This window comes from Oreochromis aureus, linkage group 12, assembly GCF_013358895.1.
Source record: "Oreochromis aureus strain Israel breed Guangdong linkage group 12, ZZ_aureus, whole genome shotgun sequence".
NCBI lineage: Eukaryota > Metazoa > Chordata > Actinopteri > Cichliformes > Cichlidae > Oreochromis > Oreochromis aureus.
In genome coordinates, this window is record NC_052953.1 from 17518590 (window position 1) to 17540618 (window position 22029).

At 39.6% G+C, this 22029-nt stretch overlaps 2 long non-coding RNA genes across 2 annotated transcripts; one reads left to right on the top strand and one right to left on the bottom strand.

Annotated features, from left to right (window-relative positions):
• Window positions 1–545: 545 nt before the first annotated feature.
• On the bottom strand, window positions 546–2826 carry LOC120443042. The gene is made up of 4 exons (XR_005615091.1): window positions 2711–2826; window positions 1428–1613; window positions 1176–1255; window positions 546–639 (listed from the first exon to the last, which is right to left on the bottom strand). It is a non-coding gene; the product is annotated as an uncharacterized LOC120443042 (long non-coding RNA).
• Window positions 2827–4359: 1533 nt separating this feature from the next.
• LOC120443163 lies at window positions 4360–5414 on the top strand. Its single transcript, XR_005615202.1, has 2 exons — window positions 4360–4848; window positions 4931–5414. It is a non-coding gene; the product is annotated as an uncharacterized LOC120443163 (long non-coding RNA).
• The last annotated feature ends 16615 nt before the right edge of the window (window positions 5415–22029 follow it).

The following is a 22029-nucleotide window of genomic DNA, read 5'->3' on the forward strand; positions in this document are numbered from 1 at the left end:
TGCTGCTGGAACATAAATTGTGCAAAAGTAAACATTTTGGAAAGCAACATTGTTCAAACATTGAAATATTATTTTTTTTAAAAACTTTATCAAATTTAACACACACACACACACACACACACACACACACGCGCACACACACACATAAAACACACTGGAACACAAATCACAACAGTTTCACTTTCACAGATCCTTCCTTCTCATTCTCTGGTAGTGGCTGAGAGACACACGGTCTCTCTGGCTGGGGCTCGGGGTTGTATGGTCAGTCTGGTCCAGCTCAGGAGTATGGTGCACTCTGCAAGTACCATGATTAGCATTAGATATTATTTATTTTGTACTTTTGTATTGTGTACTTGTATTGGATTCTTTTGTTGGTGGTTTTCCAAATGGAATAAGTTCTTAAGGAATAAGGAATGAATAAAAACTTAAAGTGGACAGTCCATCTTGTATGCAAAGAAAGAGATCGATGTAATTCAAAAATGTGAAGGTGGACCCCGCCGTACATACACAAGAGCACATGGTTTGGTGACAGCACGTTTATTTTTATTATAACAGTTCACTGTGGTTTCGGCACACGCTCGGGACACAGGCACTCCCGCTCGGCTGTCACGTCCGCTCACCAGCCCTCCTCAACTGTCACTGCAACATAAAAAGAGTCACAATCAATCGGGCGTCCCCAGCACACCTGTTCACCCCGCCTCCGTGCCGCCCGGGGAGCTCACTGTGCCGCCCCTCCTCTGCAGCGGGACAGAGACCACGCCCAAAATTCTGATAAATGAATAGATAATCAAATTCAAATTAACAGTAGGGGTTACCGTGGTTTTGCTGTTAAGACAGCTTTCTCCCTTGTATCATTTCCTTGGGGGTCGGGGCGATATTAACATTTTACAGACCAATAGCAGAAGATTAAACCCAAATAAACAATTCAAACATCTTATTTCTCCCATGGCTTAGGTTTTGGAAAGACATGTGCTATCTCATCTTCATCTTGGAAGAGGATGGTCTTAGGTCTAATTACCTACTTGATGTTATTAAAATTGAAAATGCACATAATTTCAGGCATGTAAAACATACTGTATATATATATATATATATATATATATATACACACACACACACACACACACACACACACACACACACACACACACACACACACACACACAACAACTTACGTTCTTCTCCTTTTGGGTTTAATTGGAGAATCTGTCCCAAGGTCAGTGTGTTCAGCAGCTTCTGGAAGCTTTAGCCTCGCCTCATTATAATCATCGACAAAATAACAAGTACTTAATGGTTAATACAACTGGTTATATTTAAATAATGTGATTGATACTTTCTTGCCACAGGAATACTGTATTTGCATTTGTTTGTGTTTACTTTTGCCTATATACACAGTTACCAACGACTAGTCTCACAATTATACTTACTTGATGTGAATATAACTCGGAACATATGTTTTCCAGCCTGCTCCAGGTTTTTCCTGGCTCTTTGTTGCTTTAACAACATCCACTTTGTTTGGTGGCCACATACACTGTTCTCCGTTGACCCACTTCGATGGTACCACTTCCACTTCATTTGTTTTCTCAGAAATAACAATGTGATGAATGTGATGCCTATAATGTAAATGTAAAGAATTTTGTTGATTTTCTTCTTACTGTAATTTACTATTTAAAAAGAACTGCAGAACACAGGAGCAATATGAGAAGACTGTACTTGGTGTATTTGGTGCCTACTTCACTCTCAACAAAAGCAAGAATTTAAACACAATGCCATTCAAATTAAAAAGGTGGGGTTTCATCAACTCAGAAATTGACTCAGTTATTCCTGTACAGACATTCATTTGAATGTATCAGGGGCACAACAACAAAGTCACCATAGAATGGCAATCTTATGTACTTTTGTACACTTTCCTCCATCTGAAAGTACTTCACATCCTTGGACACGCTAGAAACTTTGTATATTCCCAACTCTCTAGAATCAATGGGATATACAAAGAATGGTTCCTTGCATCTGTATAACAGTATATAAGTATGTTTGACATATGAATATGGCTATATTTCTATCCTTATAAAAAATGCTAATACACCATTGAACTAATAAAACGGTACAAGTCTGCATCGGGGAAAAACAAACATAACAGCAGACCTTTTTTTTCCCCAAAAGAAAGAATAAGTTTTAACCATTGTTTATGAAGTCTGATCATCTTTAACCAGAAAGTTATCAAGTTTTTCTGAAACAACTTGAACTCACCTTACAATAAGGTTTAATGAGCATTTAACATTGAAATAATTTTTCCCTGTACAAGACCATATTCTCATCTCCTTTAAATCTCATCTCCTTTAAATCAACCTCTGAAACAATGGTAACGATTTGATCTTTATCCAGCTCCGGGACTCCAATCACATTTTACACTTTGCCTGCAGCAGCAGTAACCTTCACAGGTGATCAAGCAAGTAAGTGGGAGGAAAAAAAATGGAATAAAGAGCATTGGCTCAGGCAGGACTATCACACAGTTAACTTGAACATAAAACATATTCTTACAATATGTAATATGTAATAGTTGTAAGAACAACTGAATACTCCAAAACACTGTTTTGAAAACTTCATCAGTGCCTGCCCAACAGACCCAAACACTGAGAGTTGGGAAGTTGGTACCATGCTCGTTACATCAAGCATTACATCTAGCAATGCTAACATTCACAACACTCACCAAGACAGTCGGAAGTATTATAATTCCTGCTGAAACAACCTCCGGTCTTCTTGGTGATTCCGTTCTGCTCCTCCTGAACCAAATCCCAGTTACAGGCTGTTACTTTTTCCACTGCAGAAAGTATTTTTCCTCACTAATCAGGGGTTGCTTGCTCTAGCATTTTACCCCATGCACTGTAGCCTCATCTGCATTACACGGGGAATCTCCCTCAGTCAGCATGAGGATTGCAGTGACTTTTTAAGATTTTTTCAAGATAAGATCAGTGGCCTAAGAGGTAACATAACTCCCTTAGATAACATCTTTAACTATGATATTCCAGACTCTGTAATTATGGAATTCTTTCATCCAGTTTCTTTACTGTTTTCTTTACTGACCCAAATGAAACCCTCAACGAGTCCAGCTGATGTCCTACTTTATTTTGTAAAGTTTTTGATACCATTGGCCCCTCTGTGGTCACGTTGATAAACTGGCTCTGTCTCTGTGCTTTAAACAGGGGGTTATTCAACCTCTGCTGAAAAAGCCTAACCTGGATCCGGTACTTCAGTCAAGCCCATCTCAAAACTTCCTTTCATTTCTAAAATATTAGAAAAAGTCATTTGGTCACAAGTAAAGAAGGCACTGGAGAAGCATAATATTCTTCATAACTTCCAGTCAGGTTTTAGAAAGTTAGACTCCACAGAAACAGCTCTCCTCAAAGTTACAAATGACCTTTTGATGGCCGCAGACAGAGGCGATTGCTCAGTCCTTGTTCTATTGGACCTTAGCTCAGCCTTTGATACCGTCAATTATCAGATCTTAATCTACTGCTTAAATCATATGGTATGGATATCTGGATCTGTCCTAAAGTGGTTCACCTCATTTCTGGCGGGTAGAACACTTTTAGTTTCAGTGGGAAACTTCCGGTCAGATATAGCAAAATTTTCATGTGGAGTCCCACAAGGATTGGTTTTAAGCCCTTTGTTATTTTCATTATATATTCTTCCTTTAGGCCGTGTCATCAGTGGTTTTAAAATTATTTCCTACCATCTGTATGCAGACGATATCCAGTTATACATCTCATTTAAAGCTTGGAAATTAGACATATTATCTACTCTAATGGACTGTCTTAAGGAAATTAATGGTTGGATGACAAACAATTTTTTGCAGTTGAACAAAGACAAGACTGAGTTTTTAATTCTTGCCCCAGAGAGTATAAAGCCCGAAATTAATCAACATCTGGGTCCTTTCTTATCCTCAATAAAAGCTACTACTCTGAATCTTTGGATAATTTTTGATCAAACTGTCACGGTTCTGGGTCATTTGACCCAGCATTTTCAGTTCCTTGTATTTTGGTATTTATCTGTATTGTGGTTTATGTTCTGATTCTTTAGTTATCCTGTTTTTAATATTATAATTCTGTTTCAGTTTATTCTGGTTTAGGGTTTTGTTCTTAGGGTTTGTGTCTTGTGCCCTCGTGTTTAGTGTAGGTTTAGTTCTGTGTCTAGTCTGCGTCTTCGTTTCTTGTTTCTTGGTTCCTGTTTTATTGTGAAGGTCCATGTCTTATGTGAGTGTATTCTGTTTTGCTTCCCCCTGTCTCGTTAGCCCTAATCTCTCCCAGCTGTGTCTCCCTCCTGTTTCCCATTCCCTGATTATGTCAGGGGGTGGAAATGGACAAGTTAACTGGGTTTTTTCATCTTGCATGAGTTGCTGTGTTTGATTATTTTTAATATTTTAATATTGTACAGTGTTTTATTCTTATTGTTTTATTGCATGTCTTTTACCCTATTTATTGTTGACTTGTCCTGGAGAGACTCCTGCCCCTCCCTGATTATTAACTTGACACACCTGGGAGGTCCCAGAGGCCAATAAGAGGGCCTGGCAGGTCAGGAGAAGGAGGGCAGCAGAGATGGCGAAGTAGCTGGTGGCAGGCAGTGTCTGCAAGTGGCAACGTTGGCGCAGCAGTACGTGGCGAGGGCATATGACGGCCAGTGTGCAGAGGGAGCTGTGCTAGTGCTGAAGAAGTAGCTTGATGCCGGAGAACGCTATACGGTGGGGGATTAAGTGGCAGCGGGGCAGCGCCCTATCTCCTACAGCGAGACCACAGTGTTGGCGTGACACAGAAAAGTGGCAGGTGGAGCTGAGAGCTCTGCCCATCCGGGGTAAGTCCCGAGACATATCGCGCTGCGATAACCCAGTTCACTGGAAAGAACAGTGAATGTCGCTGCTCCCTCTCTCTTCCAGTACTCCGAAGCGGAGAGACAGATGAGACGGCTGTGGGACACCGCCGGGTTTTCCTTGCCCCGCTCCGATTTTACTGGATTTTAATGCTGTGGCTGACGCCAATGGACTTTTAGTGTTTATGTTTTATGGTTTTTACTCTGTGTTCTCCCTGGCCAGGGTATGTTTTATGGTTTTTAACTTCATGTTCTGCCTGGCCAGAGTATTTTAGTGGTTTATTTGTAAATTAATTTTAGTTTTAACAACGTGAGTTTATTTTCTACTTCCTTGGCTCCTCCACTGCTCTTCCCGTTAGAAAGGTTTCCCTTCTGTTTCAACCTACCACCTAGTGTCCACTTACAATTACGCCTCAGTGTATTTAAGCCCCGTGTTTCTCTGTGTCAGTGTTGTTGTACCCTCAGATTTTACCTGTGTGTTCCAGTTATTGCTTTCACGGTTTGGTTTCTGTTTCACGCCAGCAATAAAGCTGAGGTTTTTGAGTTTGCCATTTTGTCTCCTCGAGTCCTGCATTTGGGTCCTCATCCCTGCCTGCCCGCACACAGAGCCCTGACACAATCTGTCTTTTGATGCTCATATCAAGTCTGTGACCCGCTCCTACTTCTTTCATTTAAGAAATATTGCTAAACTTAGGACTATTGTCTCCAAAGTTGAAATGGAGATGCTTGTCCATGGCCTGATCTCCTCCCAGTTAGACTATTGTAACACACTCTTTTTCTGTCTTTCTAGGGCTTCCTTAAATCACTTTCAAGTAGTCCAAAATGGCGCAGCAAGGCTTTTAACCCGCCGTAATATTCTCCCATATCACTCCCATGTTCAAATCTTTGCACTGGCTTCCGGTTGGGTACAGATATCAGTTTAAAATCCACACTTTTAGGTTAATGTCTTTACGAAGTGAGGCCCCCACCTATATCACTGAGATTCTTCAACCCTACTCTCCAAAGCGGATCCTTAGATCCACTGATGGTGGTCTTCTGACTATGCCACGGACTCGTTTGAAAACGAAGGGGGATCGTGCTTTTCAAACCCTAGCTGCAATATTGTGGAACAGTTTCCCTCCCCCCGCTATGCACCATCGACTCTGACTTATTTTTTAAAAATGACTTAAAACACAACTGTTTAGACAGGCATTTGGGTAATGTTTGAATTAGTCTGAGTTTCACAGTGAAGATTCTTTTACAGTAAATACTGTGAGTTATAAGTAAAAGTCGATCTTAAATTAGACTGTTAAGTCACATCTACACCGATGTGTCAACCCCAGGAGTCTAAATATGTGATATATCAATAATCAAATGCATGCCTTGAGTTCCTATTGGCTTATGAATGTTTGCATTTATCAGCAAACTGACAGCATTTTAATACCATTTTAACATATTTAATGTAAAATGAGTCATTTGGAGGTAACTGAGAACAAAATAAAAATCTTATTGAATCTGTATCCGACCTCAAAGGATGTGAGGATTTGCGACATCCAAGTACAACTTGATGCTGCTAGAAAACACTGTTAGGCAACAGATCTGGGACGCATAAGCTAAACCACACTCAGGCCAGATATGACATGCCATCACATGAACAGTGGCATCATTGCCAGACCTGGCTCACATCTGGTTGACATGCACCCTGCCATGACACCAGTCAGAAGTGCCAGCTTGATGCCAGATCTGTGTCAAACCTGTTTTCTATGGGCCTGGTCCACATAAACCAAACCACAATTGGGCCAGATATGGCATGCCATCACATAAACAGTGCGATCTATGCCAGGCCTGACCCACATCTGGATGACATACCACTTACACCATGTCAGAAGTCAGCCAGCAGTGCCGGTTTGACACCAGACCCGGGCCAGACCTGTCTGCTATGTGGGATCATGAAGAAACTGAGAAAATGAGTCACGCTCTCAGGTTAAGATTCAGCACTTAGATGTAGTGAACGATGACGGCCCCCTCCATCAGTGCCACAGAAATACAGGTTTGTCAATTTTGCAGTGCCCAAGGTAACTGAGTACATTTACTCAAGTACTTTACTGAAACACGGGTTAAATGTATTTGCTTGGTTTTGAATAATTACTTTACTTTGTACTCCATAGCATTTATTTTAAAGTTTTAGTTACTTATTATTCTTATTTGGCTTCTTAGTTGCCTTCTGGGGACTGTTGTTGTGAATTGGCACTATATGAATAATATTTATATAAATAAGATCAAGATACCCAGCAATATATAAGTAATTAAAATCATCAACAGCTGCAACATTCAAGTGATATACACATCAGCTGATCAATAATTATGGTCTAATAGTATAGTTTATATAATATATGATTGCAAAAAGTGTCATCTGTGTGTACAGATATGTAAAGTTGAAAATAACAATGTTGTCACTGATCATCTTTTTTTGAATTCAGAAAACACTAATTTAATGCTTAAAGAGGGTTTGAGCATACATGACATGAACAGCTAAATATCTTACACAGCTACATTACTTACATTTCGTTCCCTAAGACGCTACGTCTCACTGAAAATGCTACGTCCAGATCAACAGAATCAACTTTTCGGGATTTCCTTACCTAGATGATTGAGCATGCATCAAGACACAGCACAGTACATACTTACATGTAATACTTTGTAACAGAGGTTTAATTTAGTGGTCACACTGTGTGTTAAATAAGAGTACCAACAAATCATGTCCAGCTCACGAGCCATGAAAAAAAACAGGGAGAGTCCCAAATTAAACAAAATTTATCAGGTTAATAACCACAAGAAGCCATAAAACAGGTGTGTCTGCAGAGCATAAAACCTAAAATAACTAGGCTGAAGCCAACCAGACAAATAGCATGGTGCTGGGTGGATGGAGATACAGCAAAGCCTGAGAGAGCCAGCACTCCAGGGACAGCTTAAGACAGTTTAAATGCTCTAGGGACACTGGCCAGGTGCTCTCTGTTACTCTCTTTACCCCCGCCTACCAGAAACCTGCAAGGTAACACAGAAGGACAAACAGCAGAAAACATGCAGCAGGCACAGCCAAGGCAAAGAGCCTTTTCAGTCCAAATAAGATGTGTGCATTGCTCATAAATATCATTGTTAGTTTATCCTAAACACTGAAAAACCTGCTCATGTGTAATATTAATTTATCTAACTTTACCAGCTTATGACACAGCTAAATGTATTTTCATTAACAGGCTACAACTGGGAATACAGCGTATAATTTATATATCACAATTTTAATGGCACATTTATCATTAATTTTCCTGCCATTACAGACCACCGAAATTAATGATTAGAGAGGTCGTTATGCTCAAATATTGAGACAGTAATCACCGCTGCAAATACTGACTTTGAATTTCAGAATGCACACATCCAAAAACAGTAAACACATCAGACTTACTAAAATGTCCAACAGCAGTGCGGAGCTCAAGACTCCTGAACCTGTTTAACACAATTAAACAGTAAAACTGCGACTCTGATGTGACAGAATAGACTGTGGTTTGTCTTGCTGTGTTGGGAACGAATGATTGAATAAATAATGTGGTGCCTGCTGCTGTCTCATGCATAAAGTGCGACTCTCTGCTTTGGTGCTGGACACTACAGATCGTGTGAAGCTGAAGGACGGCTGGAAGCAACAAACAAACTTGATTCCTGTTAGCCTTTTTTATCAAACCAGGATTAGGCTAGATCGCTAACTTCTTACATTATGGTGTTGGTGAAAAAACGTGACATTAAGATAGGACCCAGCCATTTCTTCATAAAATGATTCTTTCAGCATGAGAATGAAGGTAAAACCACACATGCCAAAAAAGGGATTGTCTGCAACTCTCAGGTGACACACTAATAATTGTTTTAAACACGATACTCTGTATCCTCACAGTGCGACATTACATGTTGGCTTTTCTGCCTCTCTTATACATTTAGCTTCAAACAGCTAGGACAAATTAAAAATGCATCCCAAACAAGAACTCCAGTCTCAGGAGGTTAAAGCTATTGTCATTAGCAATTCAGCTAAGGACATGGCATTTCCAACTGACCATTAGTAGGCTGCTGTTAAGCTTTGATTTATTTCCCCTACTGAAGACTGCTTATTAAAAGGAGTGGTCTTCATTGCCATTAGACAAAAGAAAATACAGGGAATCTCAACTTACTGAGACTGAGAAATGGGAGCTCTTTCAATTCGGCCTCAGTCATACAGCCTTATACACGTCTCGAACCATCTAGCAGTTAGAGTTCCAGTGAAGTCAACTGCTAAAACCACAACCATGAAGTCCTAGTGACCAAGTGAGGAAAAAAAATGTGTATCCCATAACCGGTTAGGATGTGGTTGCTGGAGGTTGTTGACAGTCTCTATTATTAAATTGTTCATAAAGAGGTTCACGATCCTGTGCCCAAAACCTCCATCACTTGAAGTTTGCTGCGGACCTATGAGCGACTGCTAGCAAACAGCGCAACTGCAAGATTTTTGATGCCGTACCGTCTTTGTGATCTGTTTATTTGGGACTTCTTTTATTTGAGGTCACAGATGTTTCCCTAGCAGCTGAAGGTTTCCCAGGGGTCGCTGACCAGTCTCTAGGGTGGTGTTGCCTTCGTGAGTAGGGCGCCAGCTAACTGAAAATGAGCTAGCTGAAAATGAGTAGTAGTATAACCTGTAAATTTGCAGGAGAATGACCCTATTACTTCTTTTATAAGGCCCCAGTCTTAGTTTAACAGAAGTCAATGAGATGACATCCAGTATACAAGATGATACAAGAAGAAAACTGTGCAATGCTGCTTTTGTTGCCAAGAAACTACACACAGGACTCGGCTGGAAACATCTCCAGGGATGCTCCATCCTGATAACCACAGCAGAACAAAGACATTTACTCATGTTAAAGGTGCTGTAGCCAAACAGGACCATTTTCTGCAAAACACAACAGCAGTAAATACATGTAAATGTATGATTTCTCTTCCTGTGCCATTTTGCTGAGGCAATAATAAAAAGCAATTTTATTTTTCGCAGGTTTCTTGCTGAATGGTTTAATTATGGTAAATGAGGTGCCTGGAAAACAACGAGCAGTGCTGGATCACTTTAAACAAAAGCAAAAAGGATTAGATACAGATACGAATAGGCCTATTAGGATTGCTGCCCAAATACAGAGAGGTCTATGATTACAAACAACACCGCTGCAGATCACTCAAGTGAATCCCGATGAAAAAGGCGCTCTCAATCCACAAGAATTCTCCCTCCCAGCGGATGTAAAACATCGAAAAACGGGACAAACTTATGAGCAGGAGTCATTCCTCATCTTCTGTCTCTTCCAGTTCCTGCATGAGTTTCCTGTTCCACCGAAAAAGAGAACAGCCAGTGGCTTTATCAAGATTTATGAGCCAAATCATCATTGGAAATATAAGACAGTTGTTGGGGCACAAGGGGAGATTGGAGAGGAGAGGGAGCAGGTGGAGAGAGGGGAAGAGATGGCAGTGGTTTGAAAATATGAGGGGGGAAAAAAGAGAAAGACGATACGGAGTGAGAGGAAAAACAACAGCGATGACGAAAGAAAGACAAACACAGATAGAAGGCTTTTGGTAAGAACAGATGTCTAGACTTGATTCAGAAACCCAACTTCAGTTCTATCTTTTATGATGCCGCTGTTTTCCTCTCTAAATGTGCTGACATCCCATTTGAAAGCTGTTATCAAGTGAAACACTCTCAAAACAAGCGTAAGTGCAGCAGTGATAAAGGGCTGAATGGACTGGAGACAAATGGAACATGAGGTGAATCTGAAAGTCCATCAGCCATATCTGTTATATTACACGACGACGTCTGTTCGTGCACTTAATTTTCTCACTCAAGATCTCTTTTTTCCCCATCAGAAAAAGAACAAAACCATGCTGAAGAAGAAAGAAAGCACCGGCACTGTGTCGAGTCAAGTCACTTTTATTTATATAGAGCATTTAAAAAACAACAGGAGTTAACGTGAAGTGCTGGGTACTCGCGCGGTTATGTCAGCAGGCCTAAAAGCAGGAAGAATGGGGGTAAAGGCAGCCATGAATAATGTCCCTGGGCTAGCAATCTATCATTTAGGGGTCGCCACAGTGGATCATCTTCCTCCATCTCACCCTATCCCTAGCATCATTTTCTGTCACGTCAGCCCTCCTTCTCTGGTGGTCTTACTCTGTTCCTCCTGCCTCGCAGCTCCATCTTCAATATCCTTTGGCCAATATACCCACAATCCCTCCTCTCTAAATGTCCAATCAATCTCAGCCTTTTGACTCCAAATTGCTCAACCTGAGCTGTCCCTGTGATATTTCTAATCCTGTCCATCCTGGTCACTCCCAGTGAAAATCTTTCCCAGCAGGAGATCAGTAAAATGTCTTCAGTACAACGTTTTAATCTAAAGCTTTAATCCAGTATCTCAAACCTCCCCAGGACTATAGTCTAGTTTATTGGTCACAGGTCTTTTGGTTGAAGCTGGATTGACGCGTCTGCATTTGTCTTGATTTCTGTGGTTTTTTGGTTATGCAGAGAGAAGGATTACAGGAACTCAGTGCACAAATAGGCTACAAAGATGCACTTGTGTGCAGACCAACAAAGCGTCAATGGCAGGTCACCAGTGGTGAAAAGTTGGCGTGAATAGGAAAGGGAGCAATGGCAGAGCTCACCAGCTCGAGGAAGTAGTATAAGAATGAAAAGCATAAACAGTTGCCCCAGTGGACAGTTTGAATGATCTTAACCCACATTACCAGCTGTTTCACATAGTTTCGACACTGTTCACTGATGATGGCAAACAACAATAACGTGAAACTGGACTAATGACACATTACCATGATGCACGTGTGCAGTGAGTCAGCAAGGGAAGACGTGAGATTTGGGGAAAGTGGCTGGGATGGCCAGAAAACTCAAACTACACTAATTATTGTTAAGTCTTATAAATCCAACCAGTTAGAGTCATTGTAGTAAAGGTGTTTTTTATCAGCAAGGCTGTAAATGATTTGAAACTCCTGAGGAAAACTGAATGAGATTTCTTATTGCATGAACGTGAGACAATTAGCCTAATTCGTGTGGACATTGGCTACAAAAATGACAAACTTACGAAGAAAAATATCCCAATTTACACAAATTTAAGGAAAATAAATAAATAATGTCCTTTCATCTGTTTTAGCTCAACAAGTCTTCTAAAAAGCGTTTGCTTGCTGTTCATCGAACACACTGTATCTCCTTTGAAAGCTCACTTCACGATGAAGGTTTATTATTGTTTTATCTTGATCTACTTATTTTAAGCCCCAATCGAACGCATCTGCAGGGATCGTGTGAATAAAAACAAAATTAAAACTGTAAAATACTTGATAAATGTCAGCTCCCACAGCCTGCACCACCTTTATTAGGCTGTAGCATCTGTCCATTGAACAATACGACCCTCTATGAAATGACTGCCGAGCCTCGTGGTTGTTTGGGCAAATTGAATCAAGGGTATCTGCAATTTCCTGATTTCCAAATGATTGGCCGATGAATTGATTCAAGTGATGCCGTAAACTGAATCAACTTATTTGTCCCGTATAATTTCTACACTGCCAGGGTGGAGTTAAGAGTTGTCGAGTGGGCCGTAAAAGCGAAAATGATGTGAACATGGGTGAAGCTGAAATGTGAGGAAAAGCTGTATATAAATTGCTTTCTAATAGGTTACAATAAATCCAGTGACGACGATGAGAGGAAGGAGAGCGACAGAATGAGGAAGCGAGTGCATAAAAAAGTCAAAACAATTGAATCAAAGCAAATAACATGAGAGCAATAAAACAAGACAGCATTCAAAACAGGTGCAGACAGTGCAATCAAGCATCAGGAGCCAGCAACAGAAAACACTGGGGAGCCTGATACATGGAGAGCAATAGAGCAAGCAGCAAAAACGAGCCAGTGAACGAGGGATGGGCTTTTGATGGAATCTCATCTGGAGTGTTTATGACGAGACAGCGCCAGCAACGTAATGAGTTGACTGATCAATCTTTCCTCCTTGCCCCGCTGGATCAATAGCACTGTTTTGACAGCCTACATTAAGCTCTAACTAATTGCCAGATTGCTAAATGCTTTTAAGAAGGAAGAAAAAAAAAACATATCCAGGGCAATCAATAACACAATCACACTAGTGACTCTCCTGCACTACCAAGGGAGGAAGGATGCGCTGCTGTGTGTTTGTTTGCTTGTGCCTCTATATGGACGCGTGTGCGAGTGTGGTGAGATTTAAGGGCCAATCGGTTACCTGCTTCATGAACTGCAGTACTCGGGCATGTATCTCATTTGAGTGAGTGGTGTTAGAGCAGCTGGGACTTGTGGTCAGTCGGAGCACAGCGGTGGTATATTTGGGGTTTGAACCTCGGCAGCCTCAGTGGAGTAGTTATTTGATTTGGTTCACAGCTCCGTGGCTAAACCACCAACACTTTAAATGAGGGCTGTGTTATGGGCTATAAACACTAATAAAATTATTACAATTTGAATCTTTGAGTATAGGTTTGGTCATCCTGCACATTATAGCACTCGCCAAAACATTCCCATCTGGTGGCAATATTACTGAAGGGTCCGAACAGGGCAGAAAGCTGTTAGCTGTATCTTAAAACATATCTCTTATGAATGATATCAAGGAATTTTGAGGCAGTAAAAATATTGGTGCAATGGGGGTTTTAGATTTCCTTTAGGTAAAAAGTGTCACTGCATGAGACATCCGGCCAAGAGGGCATCAGAAATGGGAACAAATATAACAGAACAGTTCTGTAAGTGGCTAAAAAAGACAATAATGCAGAGTTGTAAAGATCGTTTATGTTACATATAACCTCTTTGTAAATCTTGTTCTCTACAGCTTATATATGCAAAAATTATTAGACATTAAAATACACAGAAACACTGAAAATGCCTTTTTAGCACACATGGGAAAACAGTGGTAGGAGACTATAGGGTGATCAAAATTATTCCAACCATGTGCAATCATTTCGATATCCCCTTGTCTTTGAAATGATCACTTCATACATGGGGACCAGGTATGAGTCCACTTGCAGTCAACTGCCAAAATGGAACAAAGTGAATCCTTTCCTGTGTGGAGATCTGGGCATAAAAATGGTGATGGGCTTCAAATGATGCTCTGCAGGATAGCAGCAAAAAAAATCTTTCATGAAAGCAGACTATTTTTTAGGAATCTACGGTGTTAAATTTAGCACAATTTCCAGTAAGTTGCTGCTACAAAGCGTAGTACTTCAGGTTTGTGTTTCATTATTTGGAGCTGATGAGTTGCCATCACTGGTGCAGACTGACTGATTACAACGTGTTGGCAGTTTGTCAGAGTTTATGAATTAGATGCTGATTAATTGCAAACCTTCTCCCATCTGTTTGAGAGTGACTGCAGTCAGTCCAGGTCAGACTGAGACAGGTTGCTTCCCACCAGGAACTGCCTTTCTAATAGTTGGTAGCAATGAAAGATAGTGGGGAAAAAAATCAATGCAATCATGTCAACCACCAGTTTTTGTTTTTTTTCTTGGTCACATCTAGGCTGCCATAGTATTTTTATTTTAGTGTCTTATTTATACAATTTTATTTGTAGAGAAAACTCAATTAAGCACAACTGAGAATGACTTTTTGCTGTTTTCAGGAACATAGGCCTCCTCAGCAGCAGCTAGCTGGCTATCACAATATTTGTCATCTAAACAGCCAGATCCAAAGCAAAGGGAAAAAAAGACTTAACATTGTACCTGGTGAAAAGACACAGATTCAGAATTATAACTAGCTTTGCTCCATTACTGTTCTTTGCTAATGCCATGATTAGTGTTTTGAGCTTACCTTACTAGCTTCACTATTTGGATGCTGATTCTGATGTATTTGGAAATTCTCTCCAACTGAAACCTTGGGTATTTTGGGGGTAACAGTAGTACTGTGGGCTGATGGGTGCTTTGGTTTGCTGTGAACAGTAAACTTGTCCAGAAATGATATAAGCTAGAAGATGCCTCTCAGAATCTAAGAGCAATGTCCCCGGCATGCAACAAGGACACACAAAGGTGTAATTCCCAAATCCAAAGAAAAAGAAAAGGTGAAGACAAGGGTGGAGTAAGATAAGCCATTTTACGTAAGTCGACTTAAGCTGAGGAATAGGAGACAAGAGTAGAACTAATGGATACAATTGAACTTTCAGAACTGAAATCTAATCTTAGGTGCTTAACTCACTTTTTATTAATACATAGGTTAAAAAAATACTATAAACGTTTAGCATGAAAGTATAACGCTAAATGCAATTTTGAGTAGTTGTTCTTGTTTTACTGATGAAATCATGAAATAAATGAACAACCAATTTGTCTACAAATATGAAAGATAACTTTGCATTGCCAAGACTTTTAAGACGTTGAGACTAAAGACTAAAACTAAATGAAACTTTTATTCTTTGGACATCAGAGACACATCCAGATATACATTGCACATATTTGACACTGTTTAGCATACTTGCTAACTTTTTAGCTAATAAACAGAAACAATATGTAATAAAAAGCTTCAAATGCTATAATAATAATAAATAATAATAGGGGGGCAGAGCCCGTATCCTTTTATGTCATTATGTTGAATAACAGCTCTTATGCTATATTTGAAAATGGGAATAACAACAATAATTATGTATTTTTTGGAACATTTTGGAAAAAGTACTTAAGCTAGCAAATCAGAGTTGTGCTAATGTAATCACGTTTTTTTTAACACTGGCACTTCACCAACATGTGATGTACCTTTAAACCTGAAATAAATAGCTTTTAAAGTAAAGCTGATGAAACTCCATGTTAACAAGAAAAGCTTTGACAGGCCAAAAAAAAACCCCAAAACTGTGTGTATGTGAAAAACCTCTTTTATCTCTAAGGGTCACAGCAAAATGAAAAAGCTGACCACATTCACAGTCAAATGACTAAAACTGAATATTTTCTCAGGTTTTTGCAGGTAGAGGGTCAGCTTAGCCCAGTCTCCCCTGCAGGCTTTCAGGCTAAAACATGTGAGTTTTTACATGCCTCTGTGTGTTACGTGTGGACACTTAAGTATCAGCATGTTTTTGTTCAGGGCAAATTGGGTCATGTCTTCGGAGATGGTTGACGACGCCAGGCGTCAATCTTCTCTTCCTCAACCTCTCCATTTCCACTATGAAAAGCCTTTAATTTTTTAGAGAAGCAATGCTTCTCTGAGCCGGAAAGCCTCTCCTGTACAGTGAGTTCATGCATTTTTAACACAAGAAAACAAATCGGACAAAACAGCACAAATTGAAAGCGCACACATGAGAGTAGCTCACCTAGTGTCTTACTGGGGTTTTTTTTTAACAATCCACACAATACTTTTTGCAGCCTTACTCACAACCCAGCAATTAAATGTGAGAAACATTACAATGAGGAGCATGAGGAAACGCACAGAGGAAACAAACACAGAGAGGGAGAAAGTGACACACAGCATCCTCTTTTCATTGGTAACACACAAAGATAAACAAAATTATTATTGGAGAACATATTGGTCTGTTAAAACTACACTTAAAAGTCCTCTCTTTGCAATGATTTCCATCATTCCCCAGACTTGAACTGTAAGCCAGGCTGACATTAATTTCTGGGGTGCTGATTGTAGGTGAAGCTAATTGCGTGCAGATGATATCATGATGACAGTGTGATTAGGAAGCATAGCTCTAATTACTAAACAACTTGATTCAATTTTTTTTTTTGAATCACTAATCAAGCAGACCTAAATTTGTATTCAAAGTGTGCACAGCAACACCAGCGGATGCATGCAAAGCTGCAACTATTGAACTGATTAGAGTCCGCGGAAATTAACTTACAACAGTCCGAATCAGTGATTTGTTTATTAAGCAATGCTTTTGTAACTATGTGCTTATAAGTATTTTTAGGTTTTATGACGAAAGAGACTCCTGACACTTTTAATTCATATTTTAATGCACCAAACACAAAAAGGAAACTTTCTCAAAATATGTAATAAACTGGATATTATAGATCATCTATGGCAAATTCACCAAACAGTCAGGTTTTGTTTTTAAATGTTGTCTTTTGTGATGTCTTTGGTAATTTATTTCTGCAGGGGCAGAAATTCACACAGATTCTTTTAATTGAGAAACAATCACACTTTCTTTGATGAAACAGAGAGAACAGGATGAAATACTTTGTGGTGTTAAAAAGGTACATCAGCAGAGCTCGATAAAGAAGAGCTCATAAACTCAACATCTCAACATAAAAGGTTTTTGTCAAGTATGTCTTTCAATAACCACGCGCTGTCTTTTGGATACTATTTTTCTTCCTTTCCTTCTACATGACGTCTTCTCCTTTTTCACCCCTTTCCCACTTCTCCTCTGGCTCTACCCCTTTTCCTAGCTGATCATTTTCTCCTCTGTTTCCATATCTCTGCTATTAAAACAACTAAATTATTAAACCTGCAGTAATAATCAATAACACTCTTTCATAGGAGGATAGACCGCTTAATAATTGACTAATCCTGTGGGAACCTCTTCCCCCAGTGCGTGCTTTTTGTGTGTGCTTGTGAGCGAACGCGCATGCGTATGCCCCTTTGGAAGGGCACATCCATTTGCATTTGTGTGCACCTGGATGTGCTTATTGTTCCTTTTGATTGAGATGAGCGTTATTGAGGTAGGCTGGCTCTGATGAGGGTCATGCCGTACTAATTAAACCCTTAACTCTCATTTCTAGAGAAGCAGGAAAAGAGAGCAGTCAATGCATGTAATTAGAATGACTAAGCCACAGGTGCAAAAGGGTAAACAAACACATTGCATGCTACATCACAAGACTTCACTAGGATTCTGCCACTTTATGGAAACTGTTGATTCATATACCTTTAAACGATGAAGCTTTGATTTAGCAGATGCATGCTTCACTCAGCCTGTCCCCGTGCAGGCATCTTTCTTCCCTCTCCTTTCAAATCTCAACCTATAAAAAAAGATTGTTCTCTTTTAACCTGTCAGTGTGCAGATGGAAGAGTGACCTACTTTCAAAACAATGCGCTAGCCCCATTAGTCCAGGGAAACGACATTTTCCAGATCCTGTTCCATTAAAAACAAAAGCCTTTCAAAATTCAGAAAAAGGTGAAAGGGACTTCAATACATGTTGTCATTAAGTATCACGAACACATGTTAAGTTAATAGATGATCCAGTTTAGTAGTTATTCACAAGTAATTGAATGATGGTGTTTACTTGTTTAATAGTTGGATTAGAAATAATTTATGAACATTTTCTGGAAGGTTTCATAAATTTGCTCATTACATTTATAAAACTTTGTAATTAGTTATTAGATAATGCATAGTAAATCTATAATAAACCGATATTATATACATTCAGTACAGTGCAAAAGTCTTGAGTGCTCCCTGGTTGTTTCATATTATCCACATACATAGAAAAACAGCATAAATGGTAAAAACAGAGTTTTGAAAGTCACTTTATTTTAAATGACCGACTTTATTCTTTGACACAGTCTGAACCCTCTTTGGAAAGCTTTCTTGGTTTCAGGCTGTTGAACAGACACTTCGAGATCTAGATGGTTTTGCATGATGGATCAAAATCTGTTGATACTTTTCAGCATTCATATTTCCATCACTTTTGACATGATCCCCAACACCACTGGCTGAAATGGAGCGCCTAACCACGACAGTGCCTCCTCTTGTTTCACAGATGACAGTAGAAACTAACCACTGAATGTCTCACCTGACCTCCCTACATAGAGATGATGATTTGAATAAAACTTGTAATTTGATATGGCTCAACAAAATAAGGTTTTAGGCCTGACGCTTTTCCTTTTCTTCCCTGTTTGTCTACTTTTCTCAGATTTTTTTTTTTTTTTCTTTTTGAAGACACACTGAACACCGTGCTCAGATAGCCCAAGTTTTCACTAAATAACTTTGGGATTCATCTTACTGGTGCAAATTTAATCATCTCTCAAACTGTGTTATCTTTGGCATTTTCCATAGATTTTTTTTTTTTTTTTTTTTTTTTTTTTGACAGGCTGCTAGTAACAAAGTGTAAGAATTTAAAAAACGGAACGATTTAAAAATTGATTTTTTGCTAAGCTTGAATAATTCATAAGTCAGTGTTAAGTGGCTTAAAAACAAACCAGCAACTGCAGCAACAAGCAAAAAAACAACATATGGATATAGCTGTATAAACAGTATATGGATAGCCATTATAAAGCTGGAATTGATAGTTAAACTATAGTATTTTAACTATAGTTTATCCACATCATTTTGAAAATGATTATTCGTTATTTTCTTTTTTCCTTTCATTCTTTTTCTACTTTTTTTCTTATAGTCTGGTTTAAATCAGTATGATTCAGCCACAATATCCTATTGTGGTGTTGTGGTTGTTTTATGTTTTATGTTTAATGGCATGTTTTGGCTCCGCTGAGTCTTTGCTCTTAACATTCCAGAGCGCTTTCAAGCTCTTTTATTGAGTCAAGAATTCAACCTTTATCCTACCTCTGGTTTTTTGGATTGATAGCAACTCTTCTGTCAATTGCAGTAGTGTGCTCCATCTGCTTTAGTCCTTAAATTACCTAGTTAATCTTGGAGGACTGTCACACAACTTCTTCGCCGATGGGTTTGAAAGCTGCCTATTACATTATGGAGTGGCTCAAAGTTACATAATCCTGGGGTCACGCAGGAGGGTAAATCTTTTAACCTTTCATGGCTTAGAGATGTTCTGAGTGGCAGCTATCCTGTGCAATGGCAGAAATTAAACAGATTTTTTTTTTTACCTCATTATCAGTGAGTCGTGTTAATATTTAGACTTTATAAAGCAGTGAAATGGATGTTTGTTTCCTGTCACGCCCCTTTGTTGCTGTTGAAATATCATCATTTAAGATTCTCTCATCATCTCCCTGCTAAAGAACCAACCACAGGAATATGCAGAAACCGAGACCAGCACTAGTATCTTACACACTGATTACCTGTCAGTTGCTAGAAAATTAGCAAATGGTACATTTTAGTCTTTTTCTCAGTTTAAACATTCTGAAAAATTCAAATAAATTCTTGATTTCTGCTGAATAACTGACTTTAAATATTTAACGATGGTGCACAGGCTACAGCTTGCCAAAGAAAAGCTCTACGGGCCCTTTTCTGGGTAAAATGCTTATTTTTGAGTGTGAAATGAGCTCAGTGTTGCCCCTTATGGCTGCTGGGAAGAAAAACATTAAAAGAAATTCAAGCGAGCTCCTTAAAAAGTATCCACAGTTAAATCACATAAAGGACTTTAAAAAAACATCCACGTAGTCTTCCTTTTTAATGTATACTTAGCATTTCAGTGTGTTAATGAGAGTACAGCATAAGCCCTTAGCTAAGTCTTAGCTTTTTTACTGAACCTTGTCTAAGTCAGGACTTCATTGTTTTCTCTGCTCAGTATTTAAATCTGCAGTGATTTGCTTTATGGTTGTGTTTTCAATATTTGCAGTGTGCTTTGTGAGTCATATGTTTTCTTAATTGCTTTCTGTTATGTCTCCTTGTATTATTATATTTACCTGCAGCACAGCGACCTTTGGTTACCAGTATAAAGATATGCATGGAGGCTGCTATAATCATAAGGCAGACATACAGTACTTTAACTTACACATTAAAGACACTCCTGAGAGACTTTGTGCCGGTCTGTCTGTATGTTTTTCTCTCTGGAGCTATCATCACCATTCACTCTTCCCACCGTGCACACGGAGCTGTCTCCACCAGGGCGTGCCATGAACTTAACGTGCTTTGTGTGTGTGTTTTAAGTGTGCATATGCACAGTGTATGCAGTGTTGTTCCTTGTGCCAAGCTGAAGGTTATGGCTGTTGACCTTGCTGGCGTCCATCCATCGACTTCCCCTAGTCGCCTCGGTCCGGGGTCTGACTGGACGCTGACACAGGACTGTAAGAGTCTGCTGTCACTTTGTCTTTCTTTCCTTTCACACACACTCTCTCTTGCTCTGTGACAGAAAGCTGACACAAGAGTGTAGGGCTGTCCCTTCCTGTCTTTGCTCTTTCTCAGCATCTTTTCTTTCTGCTGTTGAGCTGCATCCAAATATCTACATTTTTTCTTTCACCATGATTTCTAATATTGTATTGTTACATTTCTGTTTCCACACTACGATTTGCCAGCACTGAAATCAATTTAGTAAAAATCGGATGCATTTGGTTGTTTAATGCCAGACAAAAAAAATTCCTCGGGGTTAAAATACTGCATGTGCAGATTGGCACAGAAACACTAGAAGGATGGTCTGCAGTGTGTGTGCTGCTCTTTGGAAATACAGCTTTCTAGTTTATTGAAGGATGTATGAAAGCTGGTGTTGTTTTCTTTGTTTGTTTGTTTGTTTGTTTTCATGTAACTGTAATTACCCAGATGTAAACCTCACACAAGCATTGAATTTTATTAAAGCCCATCCCCTTTTTCCTTTCCTCCAAGTTTGTACATAATTGATATGCAACACTGGAACTACAACATATTTTCCCTCTTTGCAGAGACAACATTTATGCCATAACACAGCAGGCTTTATTTGCTGTTTTGTGTGTGTGTGTAGTATCCTTGAGAGTGCATATATTTGTCCACCTAATATCTCCAGAGTTCTGCCTATGAGGCAGTATATACTTCCTGCTTCCTGCTTTGTCGGCCAATGATAACTCGATACACCCCTGAGAGCTTTTGTGGGGGCGGCGATGGGAGAGCAAACGAGCCAAAGGATGAGAAGTTAGATAAGATGGGGCAGTAGTGGTGTTTTGAGGTTTTAAGTAAAGTGTCCACCTATAAAGATGAAAACATTCAATACATTCTTTCTTCTTTTTTTCCCCCACAAACACACCAGGACCCGTCTGACTTCATCTACCAGCATGTGAAAAGAAACAGACTAATTTCCAGGTCCTTTGCTCCTCTATCAAAAGCGAATTACACAGACATTGCCTCTTACACGTCGTGTCATGCGGGTCTAACCGAGCCACTATCTCCGTGTCCAACCTCTGAGGACACGACGCTGTTCGTTATTCAATTCTTTTAATTGGTTTCAAGTCTGCCTCATTTGCATATGCATGCCAAGAGGGCATCTTATTGGAGGAGAAGTGGGAATGGAAATGGGCTGAAAAGCACCCGGAGAGAGAGAGAGAGAGAAAAAGGGCAAGAGAGC